This window comes from Schistocerca cancellata, chromosome 1, assembly GCF_023864275.1.
Source record: "Schistocerca cancellata isolate TAMUIC-IGC-003103 chromosome 1, iqSchCanc2.1, whole genome shotgun sequence".
Lineage (NCBI taxonomy): Eukaryota > Metazoa > Arthropoda > Insecta > Orthoptera > Acrididae > Schistocerca > Schistocerca cancellata.
The window spans coordinates 1,019,505,047-1,019,516,183 of record NC_064626.1 but is presented as its reverse complement, the minus strand read 5'-3'; positions in this window follow the sequence as shown (position 1 = coordinate 1,019,516,183).

The window sequence follows — 11,137 nt, the reverse complement described above, 5'->3', positions numbered from 1 at the left end:
TCATCACGAGGCAGAGAAAGCACTGTAACAACTGAAGCGGAGGACAACAATCCTCCAGACACTTCCGCATTCTACAATGTTGCCAGATGGTGCAGATGGTCGGACATAGATTTCTGTATGACACCAAATTTTTGTGCTGTCAGATATTCCAATCCACGTCTCGGGTATGCAGGTCCATTTGTTTCAGAAGGGAGATGGGTTTGGGCATCAACAATGTACGAATATCAGACGTCACTCATCACGATCGAGGGTAATTTGACGACTGCGCCGTGTGGGTACCAGATGCTCCAACATACTGTCCAGCTCTACAGTCAACATAAAGGCGATGGGTTCGTCTTTCGAGACCATAATGCACGGGCACACGGTGCATATATAGTGAACACCTTGCTCAGGGGTCAGCAATAAATTGGATGGAATGGCCTACTATACTTGCTTATATGAAACTAATTAAGCATGCTTGGGACCGGCTAAAACTTGTGGTATGTCGAAGCAAGAAGCCTCCTCACATACGTGATCGTCTCAGGAGGGCAACAGTCTTGTGGGCAGTATACCAATGGGAATCCAAGCATTTTAAAACACACAGGGTGGAGGAATAAGCTGCTGAATATTACTGAGCAGTAGATTTTGACTTCACAGATGTGCGCTTTCGGGCAAACTTTGTTTGTATTGGTAATTATTTTGTTTTAAATTAAAAGTAAACTGATGATAGAATGAAGGCTTTCACGACCGGATGACATTGCTGCTGGTAAAGCTTTCGAGAGTCGACAAGACTCAACCGCGGAACAACGCCTCTGAAGATGTCCAGAGCAGTTCTTGACGAAACGATAGGAACAGAAGTTTTCTTGGACCACGACCTTGTACTCTGGAATGTTTACCAGCAGTAAAAGTACCCTTTTTTGCTTTCATGAGACTTGTTATTTCATTCCCTGTTCCCCTAGAATCTACTCCTACACACCATTGCACATACGAAGATGGGACAAACAGTTGTTGATAGTTTATGTCTGTATTATGATCATAACAAGTGAGACTAATTCTCGGACCTTACCATGGGCGCTCCTGCATTTAACTAATGCTAAATAGACACTCTCTTTCAATATATACTGTCTGATAAGAAGTATCAGGACGCCGCTATGTATTGTGGAATTGACCAGTAGATGTCACGAGGGTCACGCCTTCCATTATACAAGGAAATTAGAATTATGTTAATACCTTCAGCTGCTGACGGGCGTTGATATATATCAACGGGGACAGATGAAAATGTGTACCCCGACCGGGACTCGAACCCGGGATCTTCTGCTTACATGGCAGACGCTCCATCTACCTGAGCCACCGAGGGCACAGAGAATAGCGCCACTGCAGGGAGTATCTCGTGCACGCCTCTCGCGAGACCACATCCTCACTACATTTGTAGTGTCCCATTCTAACACACTCATTACTCGTGGAAGACATTCTAACCGATTCCCGTAAGAGTTCGGGGAATATGTGTGCGTCCGCACAGAAGAAGAAGGTCATGGTCGGTGTTGGCACAACTATATAATTATATGGATAGGGTGTCTGTTCTTTCGGACACGTCCGAAAGAACAGACACCCTATCCACAGACACCATATCCAAATAAGTATATTATACAAGGAGGTGGGTAGTATTGCGTTGGCAGTATTGAAACAGTAATAACAGACTGAATCGATGAGGAGAGCTCAGGGACTTCGAACATGCACTAGTCACTGGAAGTCACCTGAGTAACAAATCCATCAGGGACATTTCAACTCTTCGAAAGCTGCCCTTATCGACTGTTGATGTAGTGACTGTGAAGTGAAAAGTGGAGGAAGAACCACAGCTAAACAAAGGCCAGGAGTACCTCATGATGTTGAGACCCGAGGTTCAAAAAAACTTGCAGCGTAATCTAGATGAAAATTCGATTTACGATTACGGTGCACTCGTTACCCCATATCTTAATCACAGAGCGTAAATGACAATTCTCACCGAGCGTTTCTAGGCGCTTCAGTCCGGAACCGCGCAGCTGCTACCGTCGCAGGTTCGAATCCTGCTTCGGGCATGGATGTGTGTGATGTCCTTAGTTTAGTTAGGTTTAAGTAGTTATAAGTTCTAGGGGCTGATGACCTCAGATGTTAAGTCCCATAGTGCTTAGAGCCATTTGAACCATTTGACAAATCTCAGAACGTGTAACAAGTTTAGCTGATGCTTTAGTGTTTCGGGGCCCATTTCAACCATAATGTTCCTCATCGACCATTCTATATCATTTCAAATGGGATGGTTTCTTCAGAGGACCGCTGAAGACACCGCTTCAACCAATTCTGTCTTAACTTAAGAAACATACAGGGTGAGACAGCTAAGAATGGCGACCTCAAATACATTCAGAAAGAGTAAATGTATCGAGGTATGGTTTCTGCTGAGTTATGCGGACAATGTGGTGATTTTTCTGGCATACATAAGTATTTTTTCAAAGTTCTCAGCGTCTGAATTACGGCACCTAATTTTTTAAAGGAAGCTATAAGGAATGTAGTCTTTTTCTGTGGGATAGGAGAACTTCAAGCACTTAACATGTATTTGGAACTTGATGAAGTAGTAACAAGAAAATGTCACAATCAGGAGAAGATATGTCACAAACGTCTAGCATACTGTACCAAATGCAGGGCCGTAGTCAGGGTTTAGTAGTTGGGAGGGGGGCGGGGGGAAGGAGGAAGGGTGGGAGAGGGGGAGGATCTGACTTGAGCATACATTTCAATTACTTCATCAGGGAGTAGGCGAATGGTGAGGCTCTTACAAATAGACAACAGTGCTACAGCAGACAGCATTATTTCCAGTGCTGTTGCAGAAATAGTTCTTCCGTATTTTTAAATTTGAGAATGTTCTCTTGCCGTGGGTACTGTAACAGTAGCCAAAAATTTCAGGGTACGAATTATATTAGGTAAAAAATATTCATTGCAGTGACCTAAAGCTCAGAGAGCACCTTCAGGTCGATTGACCTTTGGTATTTTATTCCATTTGTAGTTCCACAATTACATTTCTGACTTTAACCAACTTTCACCAACATGTAGTGTGCGAAAACTTGTAGCAATGGATTATATGGCAGAAAACATGTTCCTCGGTGCTCTGTTTTGGCAAAACTGAAGTTAATGCGCAGTTCAGTGACTTATTATTCACAAATCTTTGGCTAAGCTGCGCTGTTATGTCGTCTAATAATGGAATGTGTATATTTCTTCTGAAATAAACCTCTGCAGTAGTGGCCTCACAAGGTAATCCCATATTTGATCCGTGTCTTTGTTGTGAAGTAATACGAGGGAGTAGTAGTTCGATTCTGATTTCTTCTCCTGCTACAACCTTTATTTCAGACAATAGTCTTTTGAATTTAGAATCCGCAGTTTCTTATATGTCATTCAATACGTCACAAACATGTTGTATGTATTTATTTGTCTCCGAGAGATCAAGTCCAATTGTCAAAGTGCTGTAGTTATAAGCAAAGTTATTGTGAACATTTGAACAAAAAGTGAGACCATGAATTCACTCTTGTCTAACACACAAAAAACCTGGCTGGTTTTAGCCGATGTGTCTAGATTCTGGTTCTCTTTCAGCACTTCCAGAGTGTACAAAATTGGAATGTAAGTATTATTTGTGAATCGAGTCTTTCAACCCTCCTCATACGCTCATCACAAAACTCCTCAAACTTTTTCTTTTAGAATATTTCTACTTTGTGAAGCACACTTAACGAAATTTATGACTGAGGACACTGTACCCATGCAGTTTCGAACTGGTTGAACAGAGAAAGCATAAGACATAGCCAGATTAAAACCGTGAGCACTGTAATGCACTTATTTAGCTTGAGGAAACCTTTCATAAATTACTGCTTGCGCCCCTGGAAGCAGACACGGACGCCCTATCATAGCCCCACTCACACAAATACAATGAATCAAGTTCATGACTATCAAGTTTGTCCATGATCACTGTCGCTAACGCTCGATCTGTTAGGTCACGGGACTGGAACAAAATCTAATAAATCTTCCCAAAAAACATAGCTGTTGACCTCAAATGATCTTTCAGCATAGCATAGACACAGTGACGTTTGCTCTGTCCCTGATATATCGCGGGTTTCATCTGCCAAAATACAAAAAAAAAAATACTGTGACCTATTTATTTTACTGCCGGCCAGTGTGGCCAAGCGGTTAAAGGCGCTACAGTCTGGAACCGCATGACCGCTACGGTCGCAGGTTCGAATCCTGCCTCGGGCATGGATGTGTGTGATGTCCTTAGGTTTAAGAAGTTCTAAGTTCTAGGGGACTGATGACCTTAGAAGTTAAGTCCCATAGTGCTCAGAGTCATTTGAACCATTTTTTATTTATTTTACTGATTATTCTTTCTTGAATTAAAGATCCATAAATGGATATTATTTCCTTCTCGGTACTCGAACATGTGTAAAGTGCATTTAATGGTGAGGCTTTTGTGTGCTTTCTGAGAGTCTCGTCCCCATATTTCACACGCCTTCTCCGTATCGCTCTGAATTGCCGTCATTACAGTCTGGTTCGGTGCTATCCAGCTGTATTGATCCTGAAACATTTGTCCCCAGAAATGGTATTTCCTGTCTTGCCACCAGCAGGACAGTTTCAGTGTGGGCACAAGTCTGTGTCTGCTCTATTGTATTTTTATTTTAAGTGTGGACTTCATCTGAGTGATGACTTCTTCCCATTTATGAGTAAAATTGACAACAAAATTGTCTAATAACAAAACATTCATTTTATGTTTAAGACCGTTGTTCTTGTTTCCTGAAACCTTAACGTGCATCTTTCCATTTTGTAAATACCCTCCGTACAAACGCACTGAGGTTCTGGTGACTACCCTGTCCAGCTTGTTCTTTAGCAAACACAACACAATACTTTCACAGGGCCCCAGTTAGTTTTAATGAGCGCACCAATCAAGCATAGTCTTTTAGCCACTGACGCTGGCAACGCAACCTTTTTTTAGGCTCCGTGATAAGAAAGGCAAAATCTGTAGGTGGTATCCAAGATTCGGTAACAAGCTTCGTCGTCAATTTCCAAGATGCTACTCCAGGCGGGTGTAAAATGCATGTGCGCAACGGAAAATATTGAACGCTAAAATGATGATTTGGCCCTGTATGACTACCCCCTGAAGCAGATCTTAGGATCTCTTAATGCTCTTTAACATATAAATTACAACCTCAACATAAATGAATGGTTAAGACAACTAATACTACCATATGATAAACGTTGTTTCTTATTGTTCATTTATTGTAGATTAAAAAACAACCCTTTATATTACAATTGTCTATATTTCAGAACTACAAATTGCTGATCAAATGCCCAACTCTGCCCCTTTTTATGGCCACGCGATCTAACGTAAATAACGCGAAATGAGTGACATCATCTACGTACCAAGCACTAGAAGACATTACTTTCAAAACTGACCTACGGTGGTGTGGAACCTCAGTGGAAATAAACTAGCGTGATCTCAGCTGTTTAGCTTTATAGCCCTAATAAGCCGAAGCTATTAGCAATATCACCGTATGTGCTGCGTCCAGTATGTCGGAGTGATGGTTCTCGTACACGTCTGCGACGATGGAAGAACTGCAGCCAGAAAATAAAACTCTTTCAAACACTAGGACGGCAGAAGGCGATCCTCTGACTAATATACTCTAACACTGTCTTCTCCTCTCTGTGTTCTACAGACGAGAAACGTGAACTCCCAGCCACAAGGATGGAGTTCAAATAACGTCTCAACGTAAGTTTAGGCAGAGGAAGTGCTCTCAGTCACTGAACGCTGCGTACTCAACGACGACTTCCAACCCGGAGGCGAAGTCCAGAATCGTGTAAGTTCGCAGCAGTACAGTGCCTAACCGTTCTATGAACTCTCCTGAGAGCAAAGATAGCAAGTCCTCCTGTACCAACAAAGCTGATACTAAGCGACCGTCACACACTGCCGTTCAAAACCGGAAGACCTCTTCCTCTCCACTGCTGGCTTCCCAGCAAGACTTGGCTCCCCTCCATCGTAACTGCAGAAGGCGAATCATCATCACGTAATATTCTCCCTCTCTACAGATTCTTCCGAACGCTGACTAACCGTATTTTAGTCTTTTGTCGTCTAGCGCGGAAAGTTTGCAAGGAAATACCTATACTCATACAATGGTACACTTCTGAGTAAAAATCCTTGGAAATAACCCAGACTGCGTGATTTCTGGGGTGACGCTTCCTCATTCCTCTCAGCTGCATCCAAGATTTGCAGAGTTCCCGGGTATCCTTCCAGCCTAGTTACAATATCGGCCAGCCACAGCTGTATGTTTTTCCGCGCCCCGGTGTCCAGACCGTCCGTCTTGGCACTTTCTGTGTCAGGGAGGACCAGCACACCTGTGCGGGCTTTTTCCACCCAGGGCTTGAGTTCTGACTGCCGTTACATCTCCACTGGCGTTCCAATCTCTACCAGTATAGGCAATCATTCATTACGCCGTTTTGATAATAAATACACTCCGTCACCTTTCATGCAAAAGCGTTAACAATTATTTACAATGCGTATGTGACAATGTCCGTCTTCTTTAAATATTCATATATACGATGTACAACCTATCAAATGATACCTAATTGTGGTTGTAGATCACGGCAATGTATGTAGATGAGTGCTTGTAAGGTGCGAAATTATAGCCTCCTTACAAATTCGCGATCGACAGGTCTGTGTTTTATGTAAGCACCAGCATCAGATACATCAAAGTGAAGACGTACCTGGAACTTCCACAGATTCTCCAGTTTCCTGGACTTTTTAGTTCAAATGGTTGAAATGGCTCTAAGCACTATGAGACTTAACATCTGAGGTCATCAGTCCCCTAGACTTATAACTACTTAAACCTAACTAACCTAAGGACATCACACACATCCATGCCTGAGGCAGGATTCGAACCTGCGACTGTAGCAGCCGCGTGGTTCCGGACTGAACCGCCAGAACCGCTCGGCCACAGCGGCCGGTGGACTTTATAGCTTGGGTTCTCTGTTGTTAATTGAGAAGCAGTACCCTTAATACAAATAGTTGTTCATGTTATTGATTCATCAGTATGATCTAGATGCACATGTTTCCTTGTAACTAAGTTCCATATTGTACTGTCCTCGATTCATTTTACAAGGGAAGATGCTTGCAACATCATCTCCAGAGTCCATCCCAAGAGGTAGGTCTAGAATGAGATACAACATTCCGCTTGATTAGCTCAATGAAACATAACACGACAAGAGACTGGATTCCCTGGGAACCTGTCGGTGCTACTGATATAAACAACTCTAACTTAAACAATGATCTTCATTAAGGTAAAATATATCTGGCTTTCATACCGATGCGTTTCCAAAATCATGCGTGTTTGTCGGGGGTTATAGGTTACTTACGTTGATTCACTAGTGGTCATAATAAACGGCAAACGCATAGCGAAATTAATCTTACAATTCGTTAATTCATGAATTACGAACATGCTACACCTACACTATGGAAATATACTCTGATGCAAAATTACACAAGTCCGCTTAAATAATTATATAGTGTGAAGAGAAAATCTAGTTATTCTGTAAAATAATTAATTGCGCATAATACTGCATGGCTCCATTGCGTTGCTCACTTAGATTACTGTGGGATCAAATTGGCGTTTGAAAACTTCAAGATTATTTAAAAAATCGTAAAATGAGGTACGACATACAAAACTCTTTCTTTAGTATTTCGGGGGAGGATTGGTCTCCTTCTCATTATTTTGTTAACCAACGATTGAGCATTGACCGCAAAACTGAGGGAGCGCCTAACAATGTGAAAATGTCAATAGTGTTATCGCATGTCTCCTCAGCTGTTTTGGACTTTAGTGGCCTGAGAACAACGAATGTGAGATGGTCCTGATAAACCAATACGGATTTATGGTCTCCATCCTGTTGCGATTGGAAGTCGATGAGATAAACTTCACATCTGGAATTTAACTCTTTGAACAGCATTGGCTTCGCTACAATTCCTTTTTCCTATATATCTTTTAAAAAAAGCAAGTAAAAATTCGCTTGACGCCTTCCTGAGAGACAATTTCCTTTCTTCCAAATTAACAATTTAAGTGTAGAACAGATCTTGCTTGACTTCGAAGACGTAATAGCGACAGCAATTGAGAGATTTATACCAAATAAATTAAAAAACGTCGGAGCTGATCCCCCACGACACGAAAACAGGTCAGAGCACTGTTTCAGAGACAGTGAAAAAACTTGCCAATTTTAAACGAACGCAATTCCCCCAGACTGGCGATCTTTTACAGACGCTCGAAATTTAGAGTGGGCTTCGGTGCGAGATGCTTATAATAGTTACCACAACGAAACTTTGTCTCGAAACCTGGAAGAAAATCCAGAGATTCTGGTCGTATGTAAAGTATGCCAGCGGCAAGTCACAATCAATGCCTTCTCTGCGCGATGGCAATGGAAATACTGTCGATGACAGCGCTGCTAAATCAGAGCTACTAATCACAGCTTCAGTAAATCGTTCACCAGAGAAGACGAAGTAAATATCCCAGAATTCGAATCAAGAGCAGCTGCCAACACGATTAACTTAGAAGTAGATATCCTCGGAGTAGTGATGCAACTCAAACCACTAGTTGTAAGGACATAAGTTGATTAGTAGTTGTCCTAATAGGTATGAAGACGATTTAGCGCCCATAAAAAGAAACACTGACAAAAATAGCCAGAAATGGCCAAAACTATAAAATCATGATCATCATGAGTTTCGATAGCTCAGATATGTCACGGGCACAAGTTGTGGCAAATCTTCCGGTATATATTGTATACCAATTAGATTCCTTTCAGAGCTCCATACGTAACAATCACGTACAAACACTAGCTCGAAGCATGATCCGTGCCCAAAAACTAGAAAGTTGCACAGGTCACAAAAATATCCAAGAAAGGCAGTAGGAATAACCCACTTAATTACAGGTCCATATCATTAATGTCGATGTGCAGCAGAATTTTGAAATTTATACTGCGTTCGAACATTATAAAGTACCTAGAAGAGAACCGTCTATTGACACATAGTCAACACGGATTTAAAAAATATCGCTCTTGTACAACACACGAAGTGGTGAGACTGTCAGCAAAGGATTTCATATTGAAACTGTATTTCTAGATTTCCAGAAGGCTTATGACACTGTACCTCACAAGCGGCTTGTAATCAAATTGCGTGCTTGTGGAATATCTGTTATGCGACTTCATTCGTGATTTACTGTCAGTTTGCTCATTGTTCATAGTAATTGACGGAAAGTTATCGAGCAAAACAGAAGCGATTTCTGGCGTTCCCCAAGATAGTGTTATAGGCCTTCTGCTGTTCCTTATCTATATACACGATTTACGAGACATTCTGAGCAGCCGTCATAGGTTGTTTGCAAATGGTGCTGTCTTTTAACGTCTAGTAAAGTCATCCAAAGATCAAAACCAACTGCAAAAACATTTAGATACGATATCTGTATGGTGCGAAAATTTAAATAATGAAAAGTGTGAGGTCATCCCCATGAGTGCTAAAAGGAATCCGTTAAACGTCGGTTGCACGATAAGTCAATCAAATCTAAAAGCCGTAAATTCTACTACATAGCTGGGAGTTACAATTACGATCAACATGAATTGGAAAGAATTCATAGAAAATGTTGTTGGGAAGGCGAACCAAAGACTGCGATCTGTTGGCGAAACCCTTAGAAGATGCAACAGATCCACTAAAGAGACTGCGTACCCTACGCTTGTCCGTCTTTTGGAGTGCTGCTGCGCAGTTTGGGATGTTTACCACATAGGATCAACGGACTATCTCGAGAAAGATCAGAGAAGGACAGTACGTTTTGAGCAATCGAGAAATACGGGAGAGAATGCCACTGACATGATACAGGTTTGTGGTGGACATCATTAAAACAAAGGCGTTCCTCGTTGCGGAGGGATCATCTCACGAAATTTCAATCACTAAGTTTCTCCTCCGAATGGTTCAAATGGCTCTAAGCACTATGAGAATTTACATCTGAGGTCATCAGTCCCCTAGACATAGAACTGCTTAACCTTAAACCTAACTAACCTAAAGACATCACACACATCCATGCAGAGGCAGGATTCGAACCTGCGACCCTATCAGCAGCGCGGTTCTGGACTGAAGCGCCTAGAAGCGCTCGGCCACAACGGCTGGCTTCTCCTCCGAATACGAAAATATTTTGTTGACGCCGACTTACATAGGGAGAAACGATCATCATAATAAACTAAGGGAAATCAGACCTCGCACGGAAAGATGTAGGTGTTCATTTTTTTTTCGCGCGCTATTTGAGAATGTAATAACAGAGAATTATGATGAAGGTTGTTCGACGAACCCTCTTCCACGCATTTGAGTGTGATTTGCAGAGTAATGATGTACATGTAGGTAGAAGATACTCGTCGGCGATGGTCGTTTGGGAAAGTGCAGAACCGCGATTCGTATCTGAACACAATGCTACGCCGATGTAGATACCCTTTTTGTTTTTTTTAAACAAGGCGCGCGTACCAAGATAAATCTGGACATCTCTATATGTTATATTATGGTACTCTGAATTACAGAATTTTATCACTCGGTCGCGTCCACTTCTACTGCAACATACGAGTATACAGTGGATAAGAGCGTTCTATCACACCTCTCTGGGACACCCCCAACAACATTTGGCCTCTGACGAACGCTCGCCGTCCAAGATAACGTACTGATTTCTATTACATAGAAAGTTCTCGACCCACTCATATCTGAGAACCTACTCCGTATACACGGATATTCGTTTTAACAGTTCGCAGTGTGACACTACGTCCAACGCTTTCCAGAAATCAAGGAATGTGGAATCTGCCTGTCTCCCTTTGTCCATCGTTCACTGGATATCATGTGGGAAAAGTACAAACTGTGTTTCGTACAAACGATGTTTTGCAAATACGCACTGATTTGTAGACAGAAGCTTTTCTAAAAAAAAATGGTTCAAATGGCTCTGAGCTCTATGGGACTTAACATCTATGGTCATCAGTCCCCTAGAACTTAGAACTACTTAAACCTAACTAACCTAAGGACATCACACAACACCCAGTCATCACGAGGCAGAGAAAATCCCTGACCCCGCCGGGAATCGAACCCAGGAACCCG